General features: G+C 46.4%; 1 protein-coding gene across 3 annotated transcripts in view; it reads left to right on the top strand.

Annotated features, from left to right (window-relative positions):
- Positions 1–4,196: 4,196 nt before the first annotated feature.
- LOC311528186 (intersectin-2-like) overlaps positions 4,197–19,194 on the top strand; it is a 91,298-nt gene continuing 76,300 nt past the window's right edge. For 2 of the 3 annotated variants that reach the window (XM_084642889.1, XM_084642887.1), the window contains exon 1: positions 4,197–4,353. The gene's annotated coding sequence lies outside the window, so the exon portion shown is untranslated. The remainder of the gene's footprint in view (positions 4,354–19,194) is intronic. The other variant, XM_084642890.1, reaches the window with a different exon arrangement.

The following is a 19,194-nucleotide window of genomic DNA, read 5'->3' as shown; positions in this document are numbered from 1 at the left end:
GGAAAATGTGCAGTGAGTGTTCACATTACCCAGTATATTGGGATAGGGGTGTTCTGTGGTGTTTTTCTCCCTAAGGAAAGGAGAACTTGAATTATTCAGCAATTAATTTCTTCTGCTCATGCATTCATAACTCTAGCAAGAGAAACCAGCGCTGCCTTTAGGGGCAGCTTGCGGCTGCCTGTTCTACCCTGCAGTCCAAAACACTGCCTTCCAGTATGGAGGGTGGAACAGGCATGAGAGTGTGACAAGAATGAAATCACTTGGTTACTCGGTAACATAGGAGGTAAGAAAATCCCTTGCTGTGTTTTTCCATACCATTAATAGGTTTCTTAATGAAAGGAGAGTAGCTGAGGGGTAGTTTTACTCCTTTACATAGTGATCTTTACTGGGACTCAGACTGGCTTGTACCCAGTGAGACAACAGAGCAGCATCTCTCTCAAGGAGCTATGTTCTTCTCCACAATCTCAGCTTTCATTTAAAAACAAAAACAAACAAATCTTTCTAGCCATTATGGTTGGAGGTGGGAGGGGACACTACAGATGTGAACTGAGCATAACAATTACAGAGATGTCTACAAAGTGATGGGGTCTAAATGAGCTGTTACCATTCAAGAAAGAGATTTTGGAGTCATCATGGACAGCTCCCTGAAAACATCTGCTCAGTGTGCAGCAGCAGTAAAAAAGCTAACAGAATGTTAAAAGCAGTGGATGTATTGTTTCTTGACTTTAGCAAAGCTTTTGACATGGTCTCCCATAGTATTCTTGTCAGCAAGTTAAGGAAGTATGGGCTGGATGAATGCACTATAAGGTGGGTAGAAAGCTGGCTAGATTGTCGGGCTCAACGGGTAGTGATCAATGGCTCCATGTCTAGTTGGCAGCCGGTATCAAGTGGAGTGCCCCAAGGGTCGGTCCTGGGGCCGGTTTTATTCAATATCTTCATAAATGATCTGGAGGATGGTGTGGATTGCACTCTCAGCAAATTTGCGGATGATACTAAACTGGGAGGAGTGGTAGATACGCTGGAGGGGAGGGATAGGATACAGAAGGACCTAGACCAATTGGAAAATTGGGCCAAAAGGAATCTGATGAGGTTCAATAAGGATAAGTGCAGGGTCCTGCACTTAGGACGGAAGAACCCAATGCACAGCTACAGACTAGGGACCGAATGGCTAGGCAGCAGTTCTGCGGAAAAGGACCTAGGGGTGACAGTGGACGAGAAGCTGGATATGAGTCAGCAGTGTGCCCTTGTTGCCAAGAAGGCCAATGGCATTTTGGGATGTATAAGTAGGGGCATAGCGAGCAGATCGAGGGACGTGATCGTTCCCCTCTATTCGACATTGGTGAGGCCTCATCTGGAGTACTGTGTCCAGTTTTGGGCCCCACACTTCAAGAAGGATGTGGATAAATTGGAGAGAGTCCAGCGAAGGGCAACAAAAATGATTAGGGGACTGGAACACATGAGTTATGAGGAGAGGCTGAGGGAGCTGGGATTGTTTAGCCTGCAGAAGAGAAGAATGAGGGGGGATTTGATAGCTGCTTTCAACTACCTGAAAGGGGGTTCCAAAGAGGATGGCTCTAGACTGTTCTCAATGGTAGCAGATGACAGAACGAGGAGTAATGGTCTCAAGTTGCAGTGGGGGAGGTTTAGATTGGATATTAGGAAAAACTTTTTCACTAAGAGGGTGGTGAAACACTGCAATGCGTTACCTAGGGAGGTGGTAGAATCTCCTTCCTTAGAGGTTTTTAAGGTCAGGCTTGACAAAGCCCTGGCTGGGATTATTTAACTGGGAATTGGTCCTGCTTTGAGCAGGGGGTTGGACTAGATGACCTTCTGGGGTCCCTTCCAACCCTGATATTCTATGATTCTATGAAAAGGAGTACTTGTGGCACCTTAGAGACTAACCAATTTATTTGAGCATAAGCTTTCATGAGCTACAGCTCACTTCATCAGATGCATACTGTGGAAAGTGTAGAAGATCTTTTTATACACACAAAGCATGAAAAAATACCTCCCCCCACCCCACTCTCCTGCTGGTAATAGCTTATCTAAAGTGATCACTCTCCTTACAATGTGTATGATAATCAAGGTGGGCCATTTCCAGCACAAATCCAGGGTTTAACAAGAACATCTGAGCGGGGGGGGGGGAGGGGGAGGAGGGTGTAGGAAAAAACAAGGGGAAATAGGTTACCTTGCATAATGACTTAGCCACTCCCAGTCTCTATTCAAGCCTAAGTTAATTGTATCCAATTTGCAAATGAATTCCAATTCAACAGTTTCTCGCTGGAGTCTGGATTTGAAGTTTTTTTGTTGTAATATCGCAACTTTCATGTCTAATCCTGTGACCAGAGAGACTGAAGTGTTCTCCGACTGGTTTATGAATGTTATAATTCTTGACATCTGATTTGTGTCCATTTATTCTTTTACGTAGAGACTGTCCAGTTTGACCAATGTACATGGCAGAGGGGCATTGCTGGCACATGATGGCATATATCACATTGGTGGATGTGCAGGTGAACGAGCCTCTGATAGTGTGGCTGATGTTATTAGGCCCTGTGATGGTGTCCCCTGAATAGATATGTGGGCACAGTTGGCAACGGGCTTTGTTGCAAGGATAGGTTCCTGGGTTAGTGGTTCTGTTGTGTGGTATGTGGTTGCTGGTGAGTATTTGCTTCAGGTTGGGGGGCTGTCTGTAGGCAAGGACTGGCCTGTCTCTCAAGATTTGTGACAGTGATGGGCCGTCCTTCAGGATACGTTGTAGATCCTTAATAATGCGTTGGAGGGGTTTTAGTTGGGGGCTGAAGGTGACGGCTAGTGGCATTCTGTTATTAATTAATTATAAAATAACAGAACATCTGGTACTTGCCACTGCCAGAAGATAGTGTGCTGGGCTAGAATGGCCACCTTGTCTTCAACAGAAGGTGATGCCATGCCATGCCAATGTGAGTGGGTTTGGGAGGAAGTACTGAGCTTAACTTCAAAGTTTCCTTCCACTCAAACAACTCAACATAATTTTCTCTGTTAGGATGTAATGTCCTGGCTTTGTGTGTATGAGTATGTGATATTGTCTTCTTGTGGCTGGATACACAAAGAACCTATGGGACCCGCTGCTAAAGGACCAGGGTTCTAATGAAAGCTTCCAGTGTACATGTGCTTATAGTAATAACCATAGCTTGTGTGCAGCCCATTACTTCATTACAAACACATAAGAAATCATTGTCCATTTTTATATTCAATGTGATCTGCTCAGTCTACTTATTCCAGACCCCGCATTTCCCTGCTCCAGCCAATACAACCCCATTTCCTCTCTTAATGCCCCACCAAAGAACCTGCAAGTTCTTGTTGAGAAGTTCGCTTGCAAATGCATCTTGCCAACTGCAAGTTTGTGAATTGCATGCTTATCCCATTAGGACATACCCAACTGTTGCCAAGGAAATGCCCAGCATTTGATATATAAGTCAACTAGATAAATCTCAGGGAAACCACATGCTCCAAACAGCCGACCCCACCTTTGCTGTCTCCTTCCCTTTCTGGGGATGCAAGCATGAGACTCCCGCGGCATCAGGATTAAGCTTCTTATCACTTTCCTGGCCCTCCACAGCTCTTCTCCTCTTATCTGCCCATCCCGCTTACCCACCTGTTGCCCCGCCAGCCTCAATGTCCCATTCCCCCACAGCCATCTCCTGTCCATCCCCTTACGCGTGGAACCTGGCTTGGGGTCACAACCCTTTCCACAGTCAAATCCTGCACTGACCCGGCTCTGCCATGGTGCCTAGGAGGGGGCACCTAAGGATGGCCAGCTAGAAGGCAGGGGGCGACGGGTCACAAGCCAGGGCCCTAATAAGCCACATGCCTCGCATCGCCAGGTCTCTTCCCTTATACGCCGTGTCCATTCCCCCCATCCGGGCGCTTTAGGCTGCAAGCGCTCCAGGGCAGGCTCTGAGCCTCTCCTTCCGCAGTGCCTCGCTCAGTGGGTGCTACGGGAACGTAAGCAGCGGCGAAGCTTTAATTCTGCCCGGGATCGCCGCAGGACCCGGCCCCCACCGGCCCGCTGAGCGGGTGCCTGGCCCGGCTGCCCCCCGCGCAGCAGCTCAGCTCTGCCCGAGAAAGGGCCGCCTCCCCCGCTCCAGCTACCCAATGAGCTCCGCCCGCGCCGCTCTCGCGCCCCCAGTGCCCGGGGTTGCCGTGGCGACGCACTAAACCCGGGGCTGGCTGACTCGGGCTTGCAAAAAGCCCAGTGGGGGTGGGGGATGCACCGGGCGGATTCTCCGGGCAAGCTGCTGCTGCAGCCGGGGCCGGAGCGCGCCCAACCACAGCACAAGGCGAAGCCTCCCGGGGAGACACGGCAGCCGCCAGGTAAATAAATAAAGGCCGGGCGCCGCAGGAGGGGAGGGGAACAAAGCAGCCTGTACAAAGGGGGGGAGAAAAGCGGATTTGCAAAACCTGACGGGATCCTGCAGTGGTTGCTGGCGGGGCGGGGTGTGTGGGGGGGTGTGACTTCGGTTTCCTTTCTGTGTTCAGTGAGAAAAGCAGCTGCTCTGTGCGCAAGCCGGGCCGCCACACCAGTGGTCTAGCAGCCCACACCCCAGCTCCTGCCCAAGCCCTGCCGTTTGTGCAGGAGCCGCCTTCTGAGCAGGGCTGGGCGCCAGGAGCGTGCAGAGAAGCGATCAAAGACACAAAGTTGGGACTGAGTTTCTCCCGAGCGCGGCGGGGGAAGGGGGGAAGGGGGCTGGGGTGGAAGGAAAAGCGCAGCTGGGTTGTTTGGGAGGGAAAACGCCCCAGAGGCTCGACGCCTCTCCTGGGTTTCCCCGAAGTTGGCGGGGGGAGGCTTTGCCAAGGCTGGATGCGCCTTTCCCAGACTCCTTGATCACGAAGTTGCGATGCTAGTTTCCGTTAAAGGCGTGAGCTCATCATGCTGTAAGCGAGGGGAGAAAACTGACAGCTGCCCCCAGCAGACAATTAGTGACCAAACCATGAATCTACTTAGTCTGTCACTTGCAAGTCTGTTTCCTCCCTGCTGGGTAAGTCATCCTTCTCCCACGGTATTTTCTCCTTGCCTGCCTGCCTGCCTGCCTGTCAGCCAGCCAGGACTTGCAGCGGTTTTAGGGGGGGCGGATGGGTTTTAGGGGGGGCATTAGCCTTGTAACCCCCCTTCGTTTTCTGGGGTCTCTTCTCCTCAACCCCAGTGGGGCTGATCTAGAAATGGATGATAAGAAGAGCCTCTAGCTTTGTACAGATTCTGGTTTAAAATGGTCGGGTTTGGAAAGAGACACCGTATTTTACAGATAATCCGTCTTCCCTGTTCCACGCTGTTTTATTGACCATGCCCTGCTTGATGGTTGAGCTAGAAAAATGCACCTTGTTAGGAGAAGGTCTGCAACAAAGGCGAATGGCTGCATGGGGTGATGTAGGGAGCTACAAGAGGTTTGTAAGCAGACAGGAGCATCCTTCACTGCCCTAGTCATTTGGCTGGCTTGACATAGCGAATGGTAGGAGAGGTGTTGGCTTTTAAAAAAATTAATTAAAATTTCTGCTTTCCATTGCGACTAGCTGGGCTTCCCCCTCCTCCGTTTTGGTCTCTCTCAGTTGCTCTTGGGTGAAATAGCCATTACCAGCGACTTCTGCCTCTGTCTCCTGGATTGTTTCACTGCGGGGAGGGGGGTACCTCTTCCAAAGCACATTCACCCCTTTGCTGGCAAGCATCTGATGCTCAAGTAGCTGTCTCATACCTGGGGAACCTGCATGCCAATTATGTACTGACTAGCTCTTTAATAACAGGTCCCACCGATGAATTGAAACGCATTGGTCTGGGAAGACACTTCTCACCCCACTCCTTTTCTGAAAGCTGATGCTGCATAACAATTTAAATGAACCCTCATCACCAGTTTCTGCTTGTATTGGTTGTTTCATAGCAGCAGTGGAGACAACTTTAAGAATTCACACATCAGCAGGGTAGAGAACACGTCCATTTACAGAGGAACGGTTGCTGTATGGAATAGGTTATTTCTGCCATGTATGAGCAGTAGTTTTATTGTTAAAAAAGAAGGCTGAATAGCTTCCATCCAGCTCTTTAAATCTGCAGGATGTAAGTGAGTCATTTTTAATTAAATTCGCCATTCTGATTCATACTATCCTCATCTCCAGAATGCTTTATTTATGTGTAATGATGTCATACCCACGAACCATTGGCAAGGTTGTGTGGTTGAGTCCATTCAGGTAGAAGTTTCAATGGGTTATTGAGAAGTGTCAGGTGCAACAGAATTCCCAAGAGGTTCTGGTAACAAAACAGGCAAAACCAGTCCTACCACTGTTACACTGCAGCAATTCACAGCCCTTCCTGGGGAATTGCTCTGTTTCTCAGTTATACGTTCTCCCCAGAGTGTTATAAATAATAGCACAAAATATTCTTTAGTTGTATTACAATAGTGTCTATGCCCACATAGTGGTTTCTTCCATTGAATGCTTTCAGAAAAAAAGAACAGGAGGACTCGTGGCACCTTAGACACTAACAAATTTATTTGAGCATAAGCTTTCGTGAGCTACAGCTCACTTCATCGGATGCATAGAATGGAACATATAGTAAGAAGACGTGTGTGTGTATATATACACACACACACACACACACACAATCATGAAAAGGTGGGAGTTGCCATACAAACTGTAAGAGGCGAATTAATTAAAGATGAGCTATTATCAGCAGGAGAAAAAAAAACTTTTGTAGTGATAATCAAGATGGCCCATTTAGACAGTTGACAAGAAGGTATGAGGATACTTAACATGGGGAAATAGATTCAATATGTGTAATGACCCAGCCACTCCCAGATTGCTTTACAAACACTAAAGCTCAGAGCACCCATGTGCACCAGGAAAATATTATTGTTCCCATTCTACAGATAGAGAAACTGAAGTACAGGCAGCTTAAGTGACTTGCAGAGAGAGAGAGAGAGAGAGAGAGAGACCAGAAATAGAGCCCAGAGGGCTACGCTCCCAAATTCTGTGGTTTAGCAACTTGTCCCACTCCCTGCCATTGCTTCCTAAAGTAACTAGCCACGGTGATGTTGGTGCTTGCTCTCAGTGCGGTATTCCTACTCGGAGCATTCTGGGGAAACGTTGCCGCACACGTAGAGGACAGGGTTTTTGTTCTAGTGTGATGATTGAGTGAAAAGGATGGTTTTGTAATTAAGAAAGGACTGGGGCTCCAGAGATTAGTATTGAGTTGGGAGCTAGGAAGGAGCCCCACTCATGGAAGAGGGCCCCATTGGCTAGGCACTGTACAGCCACCCAATAAATCAGGGGTCCCTGCACTGGAGGTGTAACAGTGTAAGTAGCAAAAAGGTGGGTCCCAAAACCAGCTCTACCCCAAACTTCCTGTGTGACATAAATTGCCAAAGGCGCTCAGCTCCCATTTTAAAAGACTAGATTTGCCAGGTGCTCAGCACCCAGCAGCTCCTACCGTGACACTTATGGCCAGCCACTCTCAAGATCTTTCCCCACCACCTGCTGGGCACTTTCGAGAGTCCGGCCCCTTGTTTTACAGCCCAAGTGGGAGCTTAGTTTGTTTGAAAAAAAAAAATCTGGTCCTTGACTGCAGGTGCTGAACTCCTTTTAAATATATCCCTAAGTTACTCTGCGACTCATTGCCCTCGCTGTAAAAATAAGGATGCAGAACGGCTTCTTTTCTCTGGTGGAGTGTTTATCTTGTCCACTTACACTCAAATGAGTTTGTTTGATCAGCATTCCTTCCACCATTTGTCTTGCACACACTCCTTCCTTCCCCCTTTTATTCAGCTGTCTCCTCATGAGAAACGCTCTTTGGGCCAGCCCTGGCTTTTAGTATGTGCGTATAGCACCAAGCACCATAGAATCCTGCTGCCCCATCAGGGCTTGTAGGCAGTAGCGGAATATAAAATAAAGTATTCTTGCTATGTGAACATATAGTGCCAAGCATCATGGGGTGCCAATTGAGATCACAGCCTCTAGATTCTTCTGTTATACTGTAGTAATTTCTAACACGTGATAAGTTTCATCTCATCTCTCTTGTATCTTATTTAGAGCATAGGAGCCTGGCCCAGCTCTCACTCACACTGGTGTAAATCTGGATCAGGCATATGCCTACTCTATGCTGCAATCAGGGGGTAGGTGCAATAGGAGGTATATCTGAGCTAGCTTTCCGAGAACTAGTTCAGGTACCAGCGACAATGAAATCACAGCAGTGCACGCTTTGGCATGAAATGTACAAGCCCATCTGGGACCCTGGGTACTAGGCATAGGCCCAGGGTAAAGTCCGTGCCGCTATGGCAGCTTCACTGCTAAGGGCACCATGCTCGCTAGATTACAGCTAGCTCAGATATGTCCACATGTGCTGGAATCACACCTCTCATTGCAATGTAGACATACCCTAAGTCAGGGGTAATCAATTATTTTTTGTGAAGGTCCAGATGTCTTGGTCAAGGAATAGTCAAGGTCCAGATGCCAGAGAAAATACAAAAAAACCCAACCATAATAATAATTAAATACAAAGATTTTGTGGTTTGTTCAAATGTATCTAGTAGTCTGGATTTGGCCCTTGGGTCACCCGTTGACGACCCCTGCCCTAAGTCATCTGAAGTCAATGGAATGGCACTGGAGTAAGACTGGTGTAAAATGGGGAGGGGCATCAAGCCCCAGACCTGGAAGACAAGGTAGGTTCTGTGCTGGCTCTGTCACCAGCTTGTTGTGTGATCTTGGAAAGACTCTAGACTTCTCTGCTTCAGTTTCCCCAGCTCTAAAATGGTGATAGCAAATGGCTACTTGCCTCCCTAGCCTGCTTGGAAATCAGTGGTTATGTGCAAATGAGAACGATACACGTGTTTACCGGCAGAGGAATGCTATTTTATTAGTAGCAGTATTGTAGTAGCACTTGAGTGCCGGTTGTGGCCCACAGCCCTCTTACGCTAGGTGCTGGACAAACAAAACAAGGGGATGTTTGCCCAAAGGGCTTGCAGTCTAAGACAAGAGATGAAAGCAAGGTGTTTGCTTCCCTTCCCTGGGAAGTACTGTACGACATTTGGCACTTAGTGAAAGGTTTCCCGCTTATTGATCCTGTTCACTAGTCTCTCTGCATGATCAGGCTGGTGCTTTCCCTTAGGAGTCTTGTTTTCCTAATATGTGGGGGGCTCTTCAGCTAGTTGGACAGAAAGTTCATATTTTGCAGTTGTATAACTGGAACAACCCACTCTCCCCTGCATGACTAATGGGGCCCCAGTTCTGTCATGTGACCTTCTGCACAAAGAGAAAACAAGGGTCTGATCATGCAGCCTTACAACAGCAGAGCACCACTGAGGACCTGACCTAGCTGGGTTAGGATAAGATTGATAGGAGCTGCTAGATGTAACTTGGTTGAAAAATGTTTGGAAGTCCTGTGATCAGGTGTTGCCTGAGCTAGGGGGCAAGCAGGGGGAAGAGAGAGAGTTGGTTGATCAATGGTGGGTATATTGTACAGAGTGCGGCATAAAATACCACTTCAGTGGCATATAGCTCTTGTTCCAGATCTTTGCATGGGGGAGAAGGGGGGGGGAGGGAGGATTTCACCCATTTTGCATTAAATAAGCATAAGTGAACCCTGACATATGCACCAGCATAGCTCACTTTGTTAAACATTCCACTGTTAGCAGGATAACTGTGTAACTCTAGGGAGATACTACTGAGCTGGAGATCACAGGGATCCTGCAGGAATACAAGCAAGAGTGGTGTATACAGCAAGCAGCTTCTCCAGGGATAGTTTGGAGATGCTCAACACATAGAGGGGAAGGATATGTGGTTTAATCAATTTGGAAAATTACACCTTGTGAATTACAGTATTTTGGTAGGATCAGGAATAAGCCTATTGTTTTAATTTCTGCATCATTGCAGAAGTCATGAGATTGTGTCCCTGCTTTGGAGTACAGGTTAGTTGCCAAGTGGCTTAGGGCTACCCAGAATTCACATGTTATCTCATACCACTCTTCCATGAAGTAGAGAGTCTCTCTCTCTCTCACACACACACACTTTTCTAGACTGTATCATTTTCACCTCTGCAATACAACATTGAACATTGGGTCAGCATCTGTCATAAAAATAAAGGGAAAGGTAACCACCTTTCTGTATACAGGGCTATAAAATCCCTCCTGGCCAGAGGCAAAACCCTTTCACCCTGTAAAGGGTTAAGAAGCTAAGAACCTCGCTGGCACCTGACCAAAATGACCAATGAGGAGACAAGATACTTTCAAAGCTGGGGGGGGGGGGAAACAAAGGGTGTCTGTTTGTCTGTGTGATGCTTTTGCTGCGAACAGATCAGGAATGCAGCCTTACAACTGTTAGTTAGTAATGTAGCTAGAAATGCGTTAGATTTCCTTTTGTTTAATGGCTGGTAAAATAAGCTGTGCTGCAGGGAATGTATATTCCTGTTTGCGTGTCTTTTTGTAACTTAAGGTTTTGCCTAGAGGGATTCTCTATGTTTTGAATCTGATTACCCTGTAAGGTATTTACCATCCTGATTTTACAGAGGTGATTGTTTTACCTTTCTTTAAATTAAAATTCTTTTTAAGAACTGGATTGATTTTTCATTGTTCTTAAGATCCAAGGATTTGGGTCTGTGTTCACCTGTACAAATTGGTGAGGATTTTTAATCAAGCCAGGAAAAGGGGTGTAGGGCTTGGGGGGGATATTTTGGGGGAAGACATCTCCAAGTGGGCTCTTTCCCTGTTCTTTGTTTAACACGCTTGGTGGTGGCAGCATAGGTTCAAAGGCAAGGCAAAGTTTGTACCTTGGGGAAGTTTTTAACCTAAGTTGGTAAGAATAAGCTTACGGGTCTTTCATGCAGGTCCCCACATCTGTACCCTAGAGTTCAGAGTGGGGAAGGAACCTTGACAGCACTGAGTCCAGCAGAATAGAAACGGGTCATTTAACATAAAGCCTTTAGCCGTCCCCTGTGAAGGGGGTTGGCACCAAAGATTAGTTATACAGGTACCAGGAGGAATTATGGATGGAAAGCAGCGAAACTGAAGGAAAGTTGAGGCTGAATCTGTCAAAGCTTCCTGAAAGTGCAGTGTATTTGGCTGCAGAAGTCCCTCAAGGAAAGTGGTAGAACCCCATAGCTTAGTGCTTTCAAAGTTAGACTGAACAAAGAGTGATAAGTGTAGGGTAAGGTAGAATTCTGCCCTTGCAGGAAGGTTTTATACATTACCTCTCGCTCCTATGAATCCAAGGAGCATGTGTGTCCTAAAAATGAGCTGCTGGGCCCTAGGAGTTCAAAGCATCAGTCATCGCTATCCTTTCCCAGCTCAAGCCATCATCTCCACAGTGCTGAAAGCTGTTCTGGAAAAGTACAGAGCAAGCTTAGCTGTAGGGCTTCTATCATTGAGCATTAGCCAATTGCTGTCGTATCAGATTAGTTCAGTGTCACATTAGCACTCATTTATGTGAATGCAAATGCAGCATGACTGCCCCATAACGCTGATTGAATTATTGTTTACAGCCCCATAATAGGGATAATTAAAAGGAAGGTTCTGATTATGAAACCATGGACTTCCCCAAGGTGACTCCTCTTGCTGTGGCTGCTGCTTCTGAAGAGTCTAACTGGGAATTTTTTGTCCATTAGGGGTTTGGGCACCAGGGGAAGAAAGACGGAGGGTGTTTGGTTTTAGTACAGCTATATGTAGTTAGCACTGATGTAGCTATGCGATTGACAACCACAGAGGTCGATGTCCTCTATTGCACCACAGTGTGTACAGTGGGTAGCAACAGTGCAAGCTTCTCACTTTTCCCCTCCCAGTGCACCCCAACCCCGGCCAGAATCTCTCTCTCTCTCTCCATACAGTGTTCTTGGCCTCTGAGGAGGCTTCACACAAGGGTATCATTTCTGTGGACACTGCTCCAGTAGGGAGCTGGACTGAGACTCACCCAACCCATTCCACAGATACAGGGGAGGTTAAAAAAATTATGCAGAGAATCTTATATACACATGGCCCAGTGTGCAACATGAGTGTATTGATAACACTAAAATGGCATGATGCAGCCCGAAATGCTTATGCAAGCTGACAAACACACAAGTTCTGTTCAACAGCTCCATGCTGCCTATTTTTCCTTAGGGTATCTGCAGATTTGAAGAGGAAAGTGTCTGTGCCCAGGATTCAAAAGCTACATTGGTCCAAGGGCCGTGATATGTTAGAACAGGTCTTTGCTTAGGGTCAAGACAGCTCTGCTGCTCAGAGGAATCAGTGACTATTGGAAGGTCTGATGGTTCATGAGTCAGTAATGGAAAGCTATGCTCTAGTGACCCGTAGTCAGCGAGTGGTCATTGCCGGAGTCACTTTGACAGAACAGAGCAACACTTTCAAGGCCAGGAAAGGTTTCTATCCCTAAGCTTGGAGTGGTGATCAGAAACAAGCAGCTTTTAGCCCAAGTGCATCCATACCAAGTTTAACTTAAAAAAAAAAAAGGGGGGGGAGGAGAAAGGAGTTCTCATGACGAACTCAAGTCATGGCTGGAACATTAAGTGGCTATTTGATGAATCTAACAAATTAGAAGAGATAGAAGAGACCAACTGGCTAGATGACTGAATTGTGGGGACAGTATATTTAGTCCAGTCCAGCTTTGATTTCACTATAGAGCTTTATTCCAATAAACTACTAAAATTGCTTCTCTTTCCCCTTACCCTCTCCTCATTTTGTACAGTAAGATCAAAGGTAGCTCAACAAAGCCTTTTACCTATAAATTAGTTAGTCCCATGTTGTGTATTCACATTTTGCAAATGAATCTTTCAGGGACTGAAAATGTGTCTAGCACCTAGATTTCCATGCTTACGGAGCTGTCTGCCCTTCAGGAGACACGTGTAACTGCAGCAGATGCTAGTGGGAGTTCCACATATGCACTGAAGGAAGAACCTGACCCTTTGGAACTGCCTTTTGAAGTGAATAGCAGTGGTGCCAATATGCAGAACACATTGTTAGAGCTATGCCAGGGAATGACATACTCATCTCTTGTCTTTTCAAGGATCCATGAGCGATTTTGGCAGAGCCTCACATCAGGAGCCATTTATTCACCAAACATTGACAAAGTGGAGTTGCTTTGTAATATAAAGACATTTAGCAATCCAAATAATTAGTCATTAGTTGAAAGCTAACGATAGTTTTGACTGCAAGCAATTCATGTGATCATCAAGGCAGAACTCTTGCTGAGCTCACTTCCATTCAGGGTGCCAGGTTCTTCCTTCGGGGAGAGAGGTTGTTCAGGAGAAGGTTATTTGTGGAACTTAGTGCCTTTGAGCCAATGTATCAATCATTCAGTAGAGATGACTTCAGTGGGACAATGTAGCAGAAGATCCTCTGGCATAGCTCCTGTTTCCTAGACACTGGTTGTAAGTTTGCAGTATTGTTGGACCCACGACATTAGAGAGACAAGATGATGAGGTAAAGAAGAGTTCTGTGTAAGCTCGAAAGCTTGTCTCTTTCATCAACAGAAGTTGGTCCATATTACTTCATCCATTGAATATGACACTCTCAACTAATGAGACAGTCAGCAGATCTGTTGTGACGGATTTATTAACAGAATTCATAGTCTAATTTATTAAACACAAGGTGGGTGAGGTAATATATTTTATTGGACCCACTTCTGTTGATGAGACAAGCGCTCTCTCACCAGTAGAAGTTGGTTCAATAAGAGGTATTACCTCACCCACCTTGTCTCTCTAATAGCCTGAGAGGAGTACAGCTACGCTGAAGAGCCTGATTTATGAAAAACCAACAGCCAGAACTTGGTGGGGGTGGTCTTCAGTCACTCCAGGTTACAGCATGGCTTTGTGGAGTGGTGTGCCCGAGAAATAGCACATGGGCAAGATGGCCGGGTTTAGAAATGTGACAAAAGTACCGATTGAGGAATATTTTCAACCAGATTTATGCAGATGGCCCAGAGATGGGGAAGGGAGACTCATAGGCATTATATATATAGTAAATCGAACAGCTGGATTTTGTAGCAAGATTAAGGCTGGGTCCTTGGAATCCAGATGGCAGTGAATCAGTGACCAGACATCACAGCACACGGCCTTCATCCTTGGCTTAGGCACTGCCCTGAAGAGGTCTCCTCATCTTCTCCCAACTGGCACTTGGTAGAATGTTAGTCTTGACCCTCAAAATACTTTATGTTCTTGCTTTAATGGTGCCAGAGTTATGTCAGGGGGCAAAGGAGGTATACAAATTCTTTTCCAACAGAAAACAAACAAAGCAAGCAAATACTTTACACACAGCAGTTGAATCACCAGTTACATCTGGTGAATCACAGCACTGGCAGATTTGTTCTCAAATTGTACATCTTTAGACAAATTTTTCCACAGGCACCAAGTGTGCTGTACAAAGACCAGCACCTGCAAGGCAAGGTGCAGCCCAGTGAAGATTGGCCTGGCTCATTCCCTCTGCTTCTGCAAATGGAGGGGACTGAGAGCTGGCAGACTGCCCTTGGGGAACAGGGAGTGGAGTAGAACCTCTGTAGCATCATCTCCTTCCCTCCTCCTAGGAGCCTGCAGAAATCCCTCTGCTTGAGCTCTGAATGAAGCAAAGTAGCTCCACAGAGCATGAGGGAGGCTGGAGCCATGGACTGTCCATTCTCTGCAGCATCATTCTCTGCTCAGCTCCCAGATTAGCCAATGCTACTATGACTCCAAGGAAAGGGGCCATAGAATGGTGCAGAGGGGCTGAGCTTTCCCTCTAGACACCTCCAGGATTCTTTGACTTTTCCCTACGGATCTGCAACACTGGGAGGCCTCACTGCCAGCTCACCCACCTGAGGAGACTATCAGGTGATAATTGGTAGGCTCTGTTCCAGCAGATTATCCTTCACTCAGAGCTCTGCTGCATACAGACCTGCTATTTCCCTGTTCCATCAACTCAAGGGGAAAGCATCAGCCTTCTGATGCTGAGTTCAAACCTTCTGCACACAAGTGCAGGGTGCTGCCTGCGACAGGGAGATTTTTCCATTGCTAGGGCACTGCTTGTAATTAGCAATGCTATTAGCAGAGAGTTGTCAGTATCATAGTACCACTAGGGCCATGTTTGTCTTTGCCCCAGGACACAGTCCAAATGCTTGGCATGTCAAGAAATGTAATGTATCTCCACTGTTATTCTTTGCTGTTGTAGTTTTACCCTTAATTGACATAGCCACAGTCTCTTGATTGCAAATGAATCTGCAAGATAGCCTTTAGCTTTCCATACTGCTCCAGGAGATCCACAGTGGAATCTCTATTGCTCATTTTGCATGAATCTGCCCTGGTTATGTCCACAACCCTGTTGCAGTAGTTTAGTTGTACACTCCAAGAGTGCGGTCAAGGTGTTTTTTGATAGAGCAGCACTAGTCATAGAAGCGGTGTACTAGAACCCAGCATTGCTGATGGATGCAGTTTAAGGCTGGACCATGTTTTTGGAAATAGTTGCTTTAAGCTTGGAGGAGTTAGGTGCCCTCACAGCTTACTTTATATCTGAAAGATTAGGATAGTGTCTTGGATAATCTGATGAGGTTCAATAAGGATAAGTGCAGGGTCCTGCACTTAGGACGGAAGAACCCAATGCACAGCTACAGACTAGGGACCGAATGGCTAGGCAGCAGTTCTGCGGAAAAGGACCTAGGGGTGACAGTGGACGAGAAGCTGGATATGAGTCAGCAGTGTGCCCTTGTTGCCAAGAAGGCCAATGGCATTTTGGGATGTATAAGTAGGGGCATAGCGAGCAGATCGAGGGACGTGATCGTTCCCCTCTATTCGACATTGGTGAGGCCTCATCTGGAGTACTGTGTCCAGTTTTGGGCCCCACACTTCAAGAAGGATGTGGATAAATTGGAGAGAGTCCAGCGAAGGGCAACAAAAATGATTAGGGGACTGGAACACATGAGTTATGAGGAGAGGCTGAGGGAGCTGGGATTGTTTAGCCTGCAGAAGAGAAGAATGAGGGGGGATTTGATAGCTGCTTTCAACTACCTGAAAGGGGGTTCCAAAGAGGATGGCTCTAGACTGTTCTCAATGGTAGCAGATGACAGAACGAGGAGTAATGGTCTCAAGTTGCAGTGGGGGAGGTTTAGATTGGATATTAGGAAAAACTTTTTCACTAAGAGGGTGGTGAAACACTGGAATGCGTTACCTAGGGAGGTGGTAGAATCTCCTTCCTTAGAGGTTTTTAAGGTCAGGCTTGACAAAGCCCTGGCTGGGATGATTTAACTGGGAATTGGTCCTGCTTCGAGCAGGGGGTTGGACTAGATGACCTTCTGGGGTCCCTTCCAACCCTGATATTCTATGATTCTATGATTCTTAGGCAGACTGATGCACGTAAGCAAAAATACAGGGTGGCAAGGATGCTGGAACAATTTGTATAGTGGGGGTCCTGAGAGTCATTGAATCAAACTGTAAACCCTGTATATAATGGAAACCACTTCAAGCCAGGGGGTGCAGCAGCTCCCCCCATGCACCCCTAGTTCCAGCACCTATGCAGAGAGGGTTGGGTTAACTGAGGGACATTCAAGTTTTTTTGCAGGATATATGGAGGGGGGGACGGGACAGGCAACAGGACAATGAAGCCTTGCCTATTAACAACTTTGATGATGATAAACAATTTTAAAAGTATAACTATGCAGTCTGCATTAAAGAGCTCTGAGCACTTTCCAAATATAAAGGGGACTATTGAGAGGTCAGTATAGGTTGCATGAACACAACCCTATTCATCTAAAAAGTTTTCCATTACATTGGGGTTTTAGATTCAATGCAGTTTGACTTTTTGAACAGTTTAACACTCACCCAGCCTTCGTGGTTTGCCCTACATACCCAGTCATTTACCCTTTGTTTCTCATTCTCCTCATCAAGAGACTCACCCCCATGCTCTCCTTAGGAGGAGTTGGAGCAATATTGCCAGCTCTTATGGCTTTATCACAAGTCTCAAGCTGCAGCTCCTGGAGTCAAGTGATGAGAGAATTTCTGCTTTCGTTTTCAAATTAATGAAAGGTTCTTGTGTTTGTGGTAGTAGAGAAAGCTTGAAAATCCAAATCCCAGTGGCTCAAAAAGCCGGAGGCAAATAGAAAACTTGGACTGTATTATTATTTAAACATTTGTGAATTTTGAACACTTGAGGATAGTGATATCATTGGAGTCTCAGGCTGATTTACATTGGACTCTAAAAACGCTTTCCTTTCAGAACTCCTGCCTCTTTCTCATCTCCCCACCACATGCAGCTGAGCCACCATTTTACAGGTTACTGCATTGCAATAAAAAAAAAATAGAAAAGACAACACTATACAATGAAACCTGACAAAGTAAGGCAACCCTATGATATTGGCTACCAGAGCCTAGCTGCACAGAGCATTTGTCATAGAAGTAAATGTTTGTGACACAAAGTAGAATTCTTGTCAGATGCCATTTGATGTTATGCTTAGCTAATTAGGATCGCAACTGGACCTGAATAAAATTTTGCCACAGAAAACAGCCTTAGATGAGGGTCAACATAGATTAGGATTCCTCTCATGAAGTGCATGGACTCACCACCGATTTACAGGTTTCAGAGTAGCAGCCGTGTTAGTCTGTATCTGCAAAAAGAAAAGGAGGACTTGTGGCATCTTAGAGACTAACAGATTTATTTGAGCATAAGCTTTCGTGAGCTACAGCTCAGTTTTAGTCTCTAAGGTGCCACAAGTCCTCCTTTTCTTTTCATTGATTTACAGGCACACTTGTAATCTATTGGAGAATGGGTTGTACAGGGTCTACCAGTGGCACAGGATAGTAGTTTGTTACAACCCTACTTAGAGAGTGTTAATAGCCTGAATGTTTAGCTCTGGAGGTCTCCACTTCAATCCCAGGCGTGTCAGCCAGGGTGGTGACTGTCACACCCCCCAAAGAAAGGTTAACATCCAGTACCCAAGCTTTTGTCTAGGGTTGGTGAAACAGAGTCCTTCAGGATGACTTTCTAAAGCCAACTTCATCTTCACCAGAGTTCCACTGAGCCATATTCAGAAGTACGAGAGTAGCTTGAGGGCAGTCCAAGTTTATACAGGTGTAACGGCAATGGCTCACCATAGACAATGGAATCCCTCCAGATTTACAGCAGTGTAACAGAGCAGCAGGTAGCTGGTGACTTTAGGAGAGTTATAAGGGAGGAATTTAGGTCCCTGGACTTCCTTTGGGTCTTCCTGGGAAGAGAGGAGCAATCAGCTCCTTATTACACCCCTTGGGATGGGAGGGAAAACTCTTACTCAAGACAGTTTAGTAAGGAGGGTGAACTCCACTATGAGCACATACAGAGTTGTGAGCAAAGACACCAAGTGGCAGGTGCTACAGAAAGCTTGTGCATCAAGAGGGTCTCTAGCAGGACAGCAGGAAGGTTTCAGCACCTCTGTATAGATGTCTGGGCAAGACACAGACTATTATTTACTTGGTGGGGGGCAGGGCTGGACGGGAAGAGAGGGCCACCAGGGCCACCTAAAGCCTCAGTGCTAGACATCAACCACGGCTGGTTTTAACTGGTGAGGGGCAGGTAGGAGGACTCTTGTGAGGAAGCCAGTCTCAAAGTTACTGATTATTTACCTGGCTGAGACAAGGCCGTATTGCGTAAAACAAAATAAAGACACACTAACCCTCATACCCACAGCAGCCTGCACAGGTAAATAATCCTACACTTTTGTGTTATCATCTGCCAATTTGCTTCCAGAACTTTCAGTGGGAGACTCCCACTCACTCCCAGAAAGGGTCTCACTCAGCATTGTTAAACAGCCTCCTCATTAACTGCCATGAGTTTGGCCTCTCAGCTGCAGTTAGGTTAAATCTTCCTCTTAGGAAGTCATTTGAACATCTGGATGTCAAAGCTGGCTATGTAACACCTCTCCTGGAGGATGGGAGAGCAGCGTATAGCATTAGGGCTTGTCTTCAGTGCAGCAGCTATTGCTAGTTAGCACACCTAAGCTAGCCTCGTGCAAGTCAGTGCCCTCACTAAGATTCCACAGAGTGACTAGATTAGCTGTTGATAAATTGCTGTAACTCACACCTCTACATCCCCACTTCATTACCAGCTCAAGCATCAGCACCACTCCAGCACACCCCACTCCCCCTCGGCCAGCTAATTCAAGTTTAAAGCACCACATAACTCCAGCTGGAGAGTTGCATGCAGCTAGCAGTCAGGTTAGGGGAAACACTCCCAGTAACACAGCAGCAAAGACAAA

Source organism: Lepidochelys olivacea (genome assembly GCF_965140295.1).
Source record: "Lepidochelys olivacea isolate rLepOli2 genome assembly, chromosome: 11".
Lineage (NCBI taxonomy): Eukaryota > Metazoa > Chordata > Testudines > Cheloniidae > Lepidochelys > Lepidochelys olivacea.
This window is presented reverse-complemented; position numbering and strand designations above follow the sequence as displayed.